General features: G+C 33.2%; 1 long non-coding RNA gene across 1 annotated transcript; it reads right to left on the bottom strand.

Moving 5' to 3' along the window:
- Positions 1–8,338: 8,338 nt before the first annotated feature.
- Positions 8,339–11,234, bottom strand: LOC120087037. The gene is made up of 3 exons (XR_005484407.1): positions 10,721–11,234; positions 8,818–8,904; positions 8,339–8,690 (listed from the first exon to the last, which is right to left on the bottom strand). It is a non-coding gene; the product is annotated as an uncharacterized LOC120087037 (long non-coding RNA).
- Between the last annotated feature and the right edge of the window lie 454 nt (positions 11,235–11,688).

The following is an 11,688-nucleotide window of genomic DNA, read 5'->3' as shown; positions in this document are numbered from 1 at the left end:
GCAACAAAGCAAATTTGCGAGTTGTATCTTTCTTTGACTTTTTATTCCAAATTTTGCACTATTGCATCTCATTCTTAACAGTGATAAGTTTATCATCGCATCCTCTTTAATTGGCGCAATCATTGAATGATTAATTACTTTAGTTAGTCACCGTATTTTTTTCCGTACCAAGTATGATTTCAATGATGAAATGCATACCTTTATTTCTCATCGCATGTACTAGAATAAACTTAATTTAAGGATGGTCAATTCATGAAATATTTCTAGAAGTTAGTGGTCCACCAGGTTTCTTTCAAAATGATCCGTACGAAAGTTCCTAAGTACTTCGCATGAATCATTCCAGTCTATCAGCAATGAGGACATTGCTGCATTTAAATTTGGGGGTGCCATTATTTATTTTCAACCTTGCTACTTTTAGACATTTCAATTAAAAAAAAAAATCATAACGTTGAGATTGGATCCTACTCGTAGTTGGATGTCAACATGACATTCATGGGGGCAAGCCAAAACGAAGGTAGGAATCGTGATCAACGCATAAATCAAGTGATCACAACTCCGTTGCCAAATGGGTATGAGTTTAGACCGAGAAAGAGCATCGTGCTCGTAGTTGGATGCTCGCATGACACCTGTGGAAGAAAGCCAAAATGAAGGCAAGGCACTTGGATTAGCACAAGGCCACAAAAAAAAAAAAAAAAAAAAAAATCTAAAACGCGTAAAGATAAAAATCATTCAGAAACACCCCGGTTGGAAATTTTTTTTGAAATAAATCATGCGATGTCCTAGAAACAAGTAAAGTCTTTTTGAAGGTTAAACTTACGGTCCCTAAGTATTTGAAATATTTTAGGAAGAAACCAGGATAGAAATTAAGAAGATTTTGGTCATAAAATTTGAGTAAGGCACCTCGAGAAATCTAGGTAGGAAAAGGCGGCTAACTCTCTAAAGAAAATCTTTAGTTTATGCTTGAAGACAAGTATTGTTTTAAATTTGGGGGTGTGATATGGGCAGAAATGCACGTTATTACAGTGTAAATAAGTAAAACAATGCAAGAATGCGATGGTAAAAATATACAAAATCATGTCCAAAAGTGTTAAACTAAGAATATTGCGATCGCATGCGCCCATCGCATAAAGCAGCTAATTTACTTACGTTATGTAGGAAACACGCGTTGGCTTAAAGCAAATTGCGATCCAAGGAATTCAGGAACCATACACATTAAAAGATTGCGACCGCAAAGCCATACGATTGTATGCGCTCGTGAGAATCTGCTCAAGAAGGTGACCGCATAAAGACGTCGCATCAAGGTGAAAGCATAATAAATCATGATGGGACAAAATGCTGATGATGGTCGAATCCAAATTTAGTTGACAAGCCATTAATGACACACTGTAGCAAGTACATTCAACTTTTCAGTGACAATTAATCGGCGCATCAGACAGAAGATTTAATGACCTCTCATCATTGCAATCATTAGATGAAAAGCTTCTTCACCTTGAGCTCTATAAATACCGAAGGCCACCACCAATAAAGGAGCTTAGCCTGATAGTTCGCCATTTATAGAAGATAGATAGCTGTAGTTGTTCATAGTTATTTTTTTACTTAGAAGGCCGAGGCGAGCGAAGGGAAGAAAACACTGAGAGGACATTCCTGGACAGCTCGGAAGATTGTCGGGAAGCGCTAAAAAAGGAGAAAAGGTCAACACTTGCTGAATCAAGAACAATCATCTGAGTAGAGTTGGAAAGAAAAGACAGTGTAAAGGCCATGGGAAGCAAAACATTGCTACCGGGCTTCTTATTTCTGCATTCTATTGGTATTCTGTATTCTGCATTTAATCTATAAACAATGGAAATCATAATTCAACTTGTGCTCAATATCTCTATATTCTGCATGAGTAGCTAAATTTCCAAATGGGTTAAGAAGTACTTAGCTAGCATGACCTGAGATCTTCACTTTATGCGATCATCTTGTCTTATGTATGCATCATTCATCTTTTAGAGATGCTCAGGAGGGTGGTCTAAAGATAAAATCAAAGTTTGGGAAAGTCAGATTAGAATCTAGGCTCGGGAGAGTTAGATTAGAATCACATAAGCAAGAGATAGAAACTTAGGAATAAGTTCTGTTTGCTATTAACGCATCACATGCACCCTAGAGATATGCTATGATAGTATGCAGTCACCTTATATATGTATGCATCATTCATCATTGCATAGACAAGAATATAGGCTTAGGAATGAGTCCTATTGACATTATCATAAACATCGCATGCGTCCTAGAAATAAGAATTATGGCATTTGCATTAGAAGATGATTTGCTGTTGTGTGTGTAGCATGATCGTATAACTTGAATGCAATCTTAGGAAGTGTTAGCTAAATCCCTTTTCAGCCTATTCACCGTATACTCATTGTACTTCTCATTTTCATCAACTCTTTACTCGAATCCGTCGCATGGAATTTATACTCAAACAAAACACCAACCAAACTTATTTGTTTTTGCCACCGCAAAGAAATCAAAATTTACTAACGCATAGTACCTCAGTAATCCCTATGTTCGACCCTGGACTTACCAGGCAACCTAGTAAGACTTATACTTGGGTTTTACTAGGAAAACTTGCATGTGCAATGCATAAACGATCATCGTAATTATACACCATTATTTCATCATTTTACAAACCATTATTTTACTACAAGATTTTGTGGAGATTTGCAGCTGGTTCAAAGCTTAGAGGAAGTTCTTCAAAGGTATGTCATGAAACCTATTCATTTCTGTTGAAGCATGTTTTCTTTTCTGCCAAAATTAATGAATTAGAGTGCTTATGGATCCTAGTTTCTTCCGCTACGCATTAGTACCTTCCAACAGTACCGAGCCTAGATATAGTGAATGGTCTTCCACTTTAAGTAGGCGGTACATAACTAAAGCAGGAGCGTTCTATCATTTATTGGTATGGGTTTATTATTTACTATTATTGTTTGATTTTATTTCTTCATTGCACACCAAAATAAATTTTAAAGTCATTAACTTGTTATTCAATTCTTTTTCAGGCCGAACTTCCAAATTTGCCAATATCTGCTCAAAGAGCCTTGCGTAGACTCACCTCAATATATCGAGTGTGATATTTCGATGGTGACGTTCCAATGGAAGAACAAGGTGATCCAGCAAGACATGAGGATATTCCTATTCAACCTAATGTTCGAAATGAATATCCGACAATACCACTCGATCAGTACACTTCCATGATGTCCTCTTCCTCAACATTTGATTTTTTTCCAACAACCCTTATTACACTAAGCATGGAAGAAGGACGAACTTCACATATCCATCCAAATATTTATGACCAGTATGTTACATATTGACAACGTAGTGAGGGTATGTACTTTCCAGAGGAAAGTCAACCACCAAGTGTAAGAGGGCGTGGCGATCATGAATACTATGTCACTCAACATGATCGATCTAGGCGTAATAGGGGATCTTCTTCCAGTCGTGAATAAAGAACATTGTACATATGATTAAATTTATTAATGAAATTCAATTACGAAAATGCACTTGCAGTCTACAACACATCTTAAAAAAACTTGACTATTATTTACAATAGTCGAAAGTAAACATCTATATTTTTGCATAAGTTTCTAACAACATTAAGCAAAAAAAAAAAAATTTGAAATTTAAAATTAATATTGAGTATATCAAATCAATCATAGCAATTTCTTAATCTCAAAATAACAATATTACTATCAAATCAATCATAGATATTACTAAGCGAACGGATAGATATTACTAAGCGATTGGAGAGAATACTAAGTGATCAGATAGATATTACTAAGTGATCGTAGAGAATACTAAGCGATCGTTTGACTAATACTAAGTGATCATTTAGATAATACTAAGCGATCATTTAGCTAATACTAAGCGATCGTTTAGCTAACTGTTAAGCGATCGTTTAGATATCCATTACGTGATCGTGTACTAATTTATAAAGCGATCGTTTGACTAATACTAAGCGATCGCTTAGGTTTTGTTATTCGATCGTTTAGATAATACTAAGCGATCATTTAGGTTTTGTTAAACGATTGTTTAGAGAATACTAAGCGATCGTTTAGCTATCTGTTCCGCGATCGTTTAGATATCTATTATACGATTGTTTGGCTAATACTAAGCGATCGTTTAGATAATACTAAACGATCGTTTAGCTAATACTAAGCGATCGTTTAGCTACTGTCACGTGATCGTTTAGATATCCATTACGTGATCGTGTACTAATTTATAAAGCGATCGTTTGGCTTACTAAGCAATCGCTTAGGTTTTGTTTTCGATCGTTTAGATAATACTAAACGATCGTTTAGCTAATTATTACGCGATCATTTAGATATCCATTACACGATCGTGTACTAATTTATAAAGTGATTGTTTGGCTAATACTAAGCGATCGCTTAGGTTTTGTTATGCGATCGTTTAGATAATACTAAGTGATCGTCTAGGTTTTGTTATGCGATCGTTTAGATAATACTAAATGATCGCTAAGTTAACTATTACGCGATCGTTTAGATAAATTTGTAGAATACAATTGGTGTTGTACATTTAACTAAGCAAATAAATAATTAAGCGATCATTTAGATAAATTTGTGCTAAAATTACATATTGTACCATACAGTTGGTATTGTATAGAATATAATTGGTGCTAAAATTGGTGCTAAAATTACATATTGTATAGTACAATTGAAGTGTATATCAAACATATCCAGATCGATATTCAGTCGTTGGTGCATCATACTCACTAATTTACTAACTGTTATATCATTTCTAACTTTCAGACCTTTCATATGACTATCAACACAATTTTTTCTGGACTCATTCCAATCCGGATTGTGTATAAATTACTAAGCGATCGTATATAAATTACTAAGTTATCGTGTATAAATTACTAAGCGATCGTGTATAATTTACTAAACGATCGCATAGTAATTTACTAAACGATTACTAAACAATCGTGTTCAACATACGCATTCTGAGCGGTTTAGTTTTTTTCAATGCAGCGTACGGGGAAAAAAATAATAAAATATTCACGAATGTATCTCTTTAAGAGACGCATTTGGATGGGGATAAAATGTTTCTATTTTTGTTGGGCTGGGTTGGGGTTGGCTTAAAAATAGTATTGGTCAACTCAATTCAACCCGAATTTTATATATATTAAGAATATATATATATATATATATATATATTTCTCTTTGTTTAAAGTTTGATTACTTTGTATTGATTAATCTGTGAATAATTTTAATATTTTTCTTTTAAAATTATTATGATATTTATCTTTGTTTAAAATTTGCAATATATATCATAGATATTTGGTATTTAACATTTGAGTTTTATGAAATTTTAGTTATTAATCATGTGTTTTATTTGGGTCATTGGGGTTTGAGAATACAAGTTATAACCCGACAACCCAACCCAACCCGATTTTTAAGAGTTAGGTCGGGTTGGGTTTGAGAATTTATTTGGGTCATTGGGGTTTGAGAATACAAGTTATAACCCGACAACCCAACCCAACCCGATTTTTAAGAGTTAGGTCGGGTTGGGTTTGAGAATTTATTTGGGTCATTGGGGTTTGAGAATACAAGTTATAACCCGACAACCCAACCCAACCCGATTTTTAAGAGTTAGGTCGGGTTGGGTTTGAGAATTTATTTGGGTCATTGGGGTTACTAACCCAACCCATTCGAATTTTCTGGTCGGTCCAAAAAACACCCTCAACCCAACCCAACCCAACCTACGTACACCTCTATCTATCATACTTACAATTTTTTAATCAATCTAGACTTTTTATTAGGATTAAGTTATAAAATTCAATGTCTATAGAAATATTGAAGTTTCAATTTTATAGAAATATCGATAATATGTCCATGTTGATGTATATTTCTAATAAAAATTATAAAAAGTAAAAAATGCAAAAAGTTTATTTAAATTAATAAACAAACATTGTATGCTTTTTAAATCAATTAATATATTTCTTGTTTATATCATACTTTGATTAGTGATATCTTGTTGTTTATTTTTTTATATTTCATAGATTTTTATAATATATTATAAATAACAAATCACTTTTCAGGCTCATATCGAGCCCATAAAAATATGAATGTCAATGAAAATTTAGTATCATGATTAGAATTATTTTGAAAATCGTAAATACATCTAATTGTCAGAAAGGCGGTTTACTTATTTACTTATTTCCTTACCTTGAAAGTGACTCCACTTCAATTTTGAAAATTGTACAAAATGATCCAAAAAGTAAAATCATTTCTACGACTGACATCTTTCTAAAAACTTGTTTGATAGATCATTTTGGCATGTGAAATACCACTTTTACCCTCAATATTAAAAGCTCTCTTCACTTGTATTACCTACGTCTCTTTTACTCTTTCCTTCTAACAACAACAACAAAACAAAAAATTCAAAGGTGGTTACTTTAACATTTTGCTTACTTAAGCAAGGTTGGAAAGAATGCGAAAAATCGTATGAAAACAAATGGTAGATAAAACAGAGTCACAAAGATATGACAAACACAAAATTACCGTTTGTGCATAAAAAGTGTACAATCGTTGATGCCAGCGTACGTGATCACTAACATTAGTATATGCGTCGCTGACATCAGCATACACAATCACCTACATCAACATACGCAATCACTCAGTTTTCATTTTGCAATTTTGTTTTGGTCATATCTTCGTTGATATAACTCCATTTTTTCTGAATGACCACTCATTTTCATGCATTTTTCCATGTGCTTTTCAATTATGCATGTAAACTTAATAAAAACTTAGATAATCTGACTTTATTACTCCAAAAGTAAATTTTATCTAAGTTTAAATGTTATAATGCCATTTATATTCTTATTTTTTAGTAGTTTGCTCAATTTACAAGCATGACCGGAAAGAACACGAAAAACGTATGAAAATTAATGGTCATTTAGCTAAAACGGAGTTGTATCGATGAAGATATAACAAAAACAAAATTGCAAAGCGATCACGCTCCATAATGTGAGCGTTCACCCACCATGATGTCAGTGATCGCCCACCATGATGCATGCATTGCCCACCATGATGTCAACCATCGTGCTCCACGATTTCAACAATCACCCATCTTTTCTGCACCCATAATAATTTTGGGAAGGCAAAAGAAACATAAATAATACAAGTGAAGAGAACGTTTAATATTTAGAATAAAAGTGGTATTTCACATGCTAAAAGGGTTAATAACAAAACAACTTTTTAGAAAGAGTTTTTGGTCATAGAAAATTTTTTGCTTTTTGGATCATTTTGTACAATTTTCCTTCAATTTGGGGTATTAAAGAAAAATTCATGCCAATTTAGATCGTAAAAATTTGGATAATGTTATAAATATTATAATTATATAGATGTCCATAACTTCCATATGTTACAAATTCATACATCAACCTCTTATTAATCTCCATGATTTCTTGTCCCATATATATGTTTTATTATTGTAATCACTATTCTCATAACCTTATAAATAGAGGTTTTAGAGATCATTTGTAAGCACACCTCAATAGAGATAATGCATATTGATCTCTATTTTTCTTCTCTCCATCTCTTTATGTTTTTATTATTGATCTTATTTTCCCTCTATTTTATAACAGATAAATATATGTGTATTTTTAACTTTTATTTTTAAAAACCTAATTTAGTCTTTATATCTAAACATTCTATATATATATATTTATTGGGAAGGTGAATGTTAAAATTAGCTAATAATAAACTTCACCAAGTGGATTATCTTGGATTTAGAAGGGAAATTATGTCATTTAAGACAAAAATAAAATCAAATTCCTATTCAACTTCCTAAAAATTCGAAAAATAGATTATATCATTACCCAATTTCAAATATTATTTGGCAATGGAAGTATAGTTAAAAATGTTTGTGAACAGAATTTAAAGCAAGTATGGACGCCATATTTTTATCTTTCTTTTTTTTGAAAATAGAAACATTTCGTTGATGAATGAAATAGGTCATTACAAGAAACTTCTCCAATGTGAGAGAAAGAAAGATAAGCTATTAGAGGTTAACGGAGACTCATAATTACACCAATTGAAAGCATAAATAAACACAGATTCAAAAAATCTGTCAAAAGAAAAGAATATCTCTAAAGAGGCGACCATTGCGATCACCCCAAAGAGCCGAAAAGAAACTCCTCACAACAGCCAATTAAAGAATTATTCTAGAACCACCAAAGGAATGCCCCACGAACATAGTAGCTAAGAATTCAAAAAGTGAATTAGGGAGAACCAAAGACCAAAAAAAAACATCCAAAATAATATTCCAAACACACCTCGTAAAGGAGTAATGAGCAAACAAATGAGTTTGAGATTCATAACTATGGCAACACATAGAGCACCAAGAAGGTGAAAGATGCATATAAGATATACGACGCTGCAATCTATCAGTTGTATTTATGGCTCCAAGACTGAGTTCCTATAAAAGATTTTAATCTTCTTTGGATAGAAGTCCTTCCACATAGCATAATAGAGATCCTTCCGGTGAGAATTGACAGAACTAGTCAAATCGTATATAAGGAAATTGACAATATAGTAGCCTAAAGAGTCTAAAGGCTAGACCCAGACATCAACAGTTGAACGGTGTCTTACTGATGTGATATGGTGCGATAAGACAACCCATTATGAAATTTCCTGATCATTAAGAATACGATAAAGGTTAAGGTTCCAAGAATCAGTACAAAAATCCAGACCTCCACCACCATATCATTAGGATGAAGGGTAAGATGGAACAAATGAAGAATATTAGTAGATTAAATACCATATCTAAGCTAAGGATCCATCCAAAAAGCGGTAGTAGCACCATCACCAGTATGTCGACGAAGCGACTAGCAATCAACTCGATGTTCTGAGAAATATATAGCAAGAGGGAAGATATGAACACGGTAATTGAAAGATGGCCAACCCCTAGTAGGCAAATGATGTTTAGTAGCAATAAATTTTCTTAATAATGCGTCAGACTCAGTAAGAAAATGCCAGATCCGTTTAACCAGAAGCACAACATTTCGATGATTGAAATTAGCAATATCAAGGCCACCCATCAATTTGGAACGTTGTGTCGTCTCCCAGTTTACATTATAAATACCACCCATATCACGAGAGTCTTTCTAAATGAAATCAGGAACCAGTTTATCCAACAAAGAAATGACAGAGCTGAGAGCTCGAAACAAAGATAAGTAGTATGTAGGAAAATTAGACAAAATAGCATGAATAAGTGTATATTTGCCACCTTTTGTAATATATGCATATTTCAAGTTATGAAGCTTGTGCTTAATTTTCTCAACAACTGGGAGCCAAAAAGCCATAGACTTAAAATTACCAACAAAGGGAAAACCCAGATAAAAAGACGACCATGAGCCCTTTTTACAACCAAGAGTGTTCAACATCCGATGAAAATCAGAATCAACAATATAAATACCAAGTAGCTCACTTTTAGCAAGATTGATTTTTAAGCCAAAAGCATGATCAAAGATACCAACCACATAAAATAGATTCTACAAAGCTTAATGATCCCCAATAGAAAATAATAAAGTATCATCAGCAAATTGAAGATGGCTTAAAGTGAGAGAAAAAGTACCAATAGGATGAGAAGTAATATGCCCTAGAGCAAAACTATGATCCAAAAGGTGACTCAAACAATCATCAACCATAATAAACAAAAAGGGATAAAGAGGATCTCCTTGTCGAATACCCCTAGAAAGAAAAATCTTCCGTCAAGGATCACCGTTAAGAATGATAGAATACTTTGAACCAGCAACACAACCACAAATTCACCGACACGAAATCAGTCCAAAACCTTTTGCCTGTAACACATCATCTAAAAAGTCCCAATCAATAGTATCAGAAGCCTTCTCAAGGTCTAACCACACCGACCTTTTTACTATGAAACTAGTCATCAATCTACTCATTTTCCATTAAAGAGGCATCCAAAATCAAATATCAACCACGAAAGCAAGCTGATTTGTGTAAATAGTATGAGGGGTACAAGTTTCAAACAATTAGAGAGCACCTGAGTAATAATTTTATATGCACAAGAAATAAGAATAATAAGTCAATAATCAAAAATAGTTTTCGAATCAACCTTTTTAGGGATTAAGAAAATGTATGTCTCATTCAAAGAAGCATTAATAATGCTCAAGGAGAAGAAAACAATGATTGTGACATAATATCATAGTTGATAGTGGACTAGAAAGACTTAAAAAATTTAGCAGTGAGGCCATCAAAATCAGAGGATTTAGAAGAGCCCAAAGAAGAGACGACAATAAATATGCCATCCTCAGTGAAAAGTCATTTGAGGCTAATAGCCTGAGAAGGGGTTAAAGAAGACCAATAAAGATTAGAAGAAATCAAACGTTGTGCCAGATCTTGACTAAAATGCTTCGAGTAAAAATCCAAGAATTCCTATTCAATGTCTTCCACTGATAACAAACTATGGCCATCTCTTGAAAGAATTTCAGAAATCGAACTCTTTCTCTTACGAGCAGTGATAACTTGTAGAAATACAAGTTATTACTGTAGGAATCTATGAAGACCCTGAGCGAAAACGTGGATCGGTCCCAAATTCAATTTTCACATAGTGCAAATTACAGAATAGAAACATTATGCATAATCAGAAATTTACAACATTCATTAAAGAAAAGAAAAAGAAAATTAGAGAACCTTACCCTTGAAAAACCTTTCTTCACGTGATCCTCTTCTCCAAGAATTTTCATGGTCAAAACAATCTCCTATGGCCACCACCAATTAGAATCTCTTGTATTCTCTATTGGGATGAGAATTACAGTGAGAATTGTGGGCTTCTCTGATTTTTGGAAAAAGGGAAGAGAGAATTGAGAGGAATAGAGAATTTTTTTTGGGATTTTTTTACAGAGCGAACACACTGATTATACCCCTCTCTCTACTCTGTAACATAACTTACAAAAAACCTTCGGCCAGCGGTAGTGGGAATTCTCCCGTTCCCTGGTCAAAGACTTGGTTGGATGCGGGATCTACTCCACGAGGAGCGGATCATCCAGGTCTTCCTTCTTGGCCTTGGAAGTTCCAGGGTCTATCTTTCTAGTAAGGCTGGACGTAATAGACCCTAATCGTTCTTCTCGGATCGCTCCAGTACGGTGGAAAGAGGGGGTCCGCCAGAGGAAATGCAATATCAACCCCAGAAAAAACCACCACCACCCACTACATGAGTTGAGAGAAATTAGGGGAAGGAAGTTATTTCCCTTCATTTAATTTAAAATAACATTAAAATAATCAATAAATTAGTTTTACTTTAATATAGTATATATATTATATCATATATAACATATAACCTATGGTTTAATATTTTATCATATAAATATAACCTATAGTTTTAATTTTCTCATCAATGATATTTAATATAAATCTCATTTATATTAAATTTAATTATATGAATCCAATTCATATAATTAATATTTGAATCATATTCAAATATTTATTTCTTCTCAAGTAAACATTAGATTATAATGTATCAAATACATTATATAAATTATATCATATATAATTAAATTCAATTAATTATATCACATATAATTAATTTCCTCAATTAATTTGAACAATTCAAATTAACCCAAAATTGATTCTCATAAATCCCGGTTAAGTTATAAAGGGGACATCA

This window comes from Benincasa hispida, chromosome 9 (genome assembly GCF_009727055.1).
Source record: "Benincasa hispida cultivar B227 chromosome 9, ASM972705v1, whole genome shotgun sequence".
Taxonomy (NCBI): Eukaryota; Viridiplantae; Streptophyta; class Magnoliopsida; order Cucurbitales; family Cucurbitaceae; genus Benincasa; species Benincasa hispida.
Note: the sequence above shows the minus strand (reverse complement) of the source record. Positions and strands in the feature narration are given on the sequence as shown.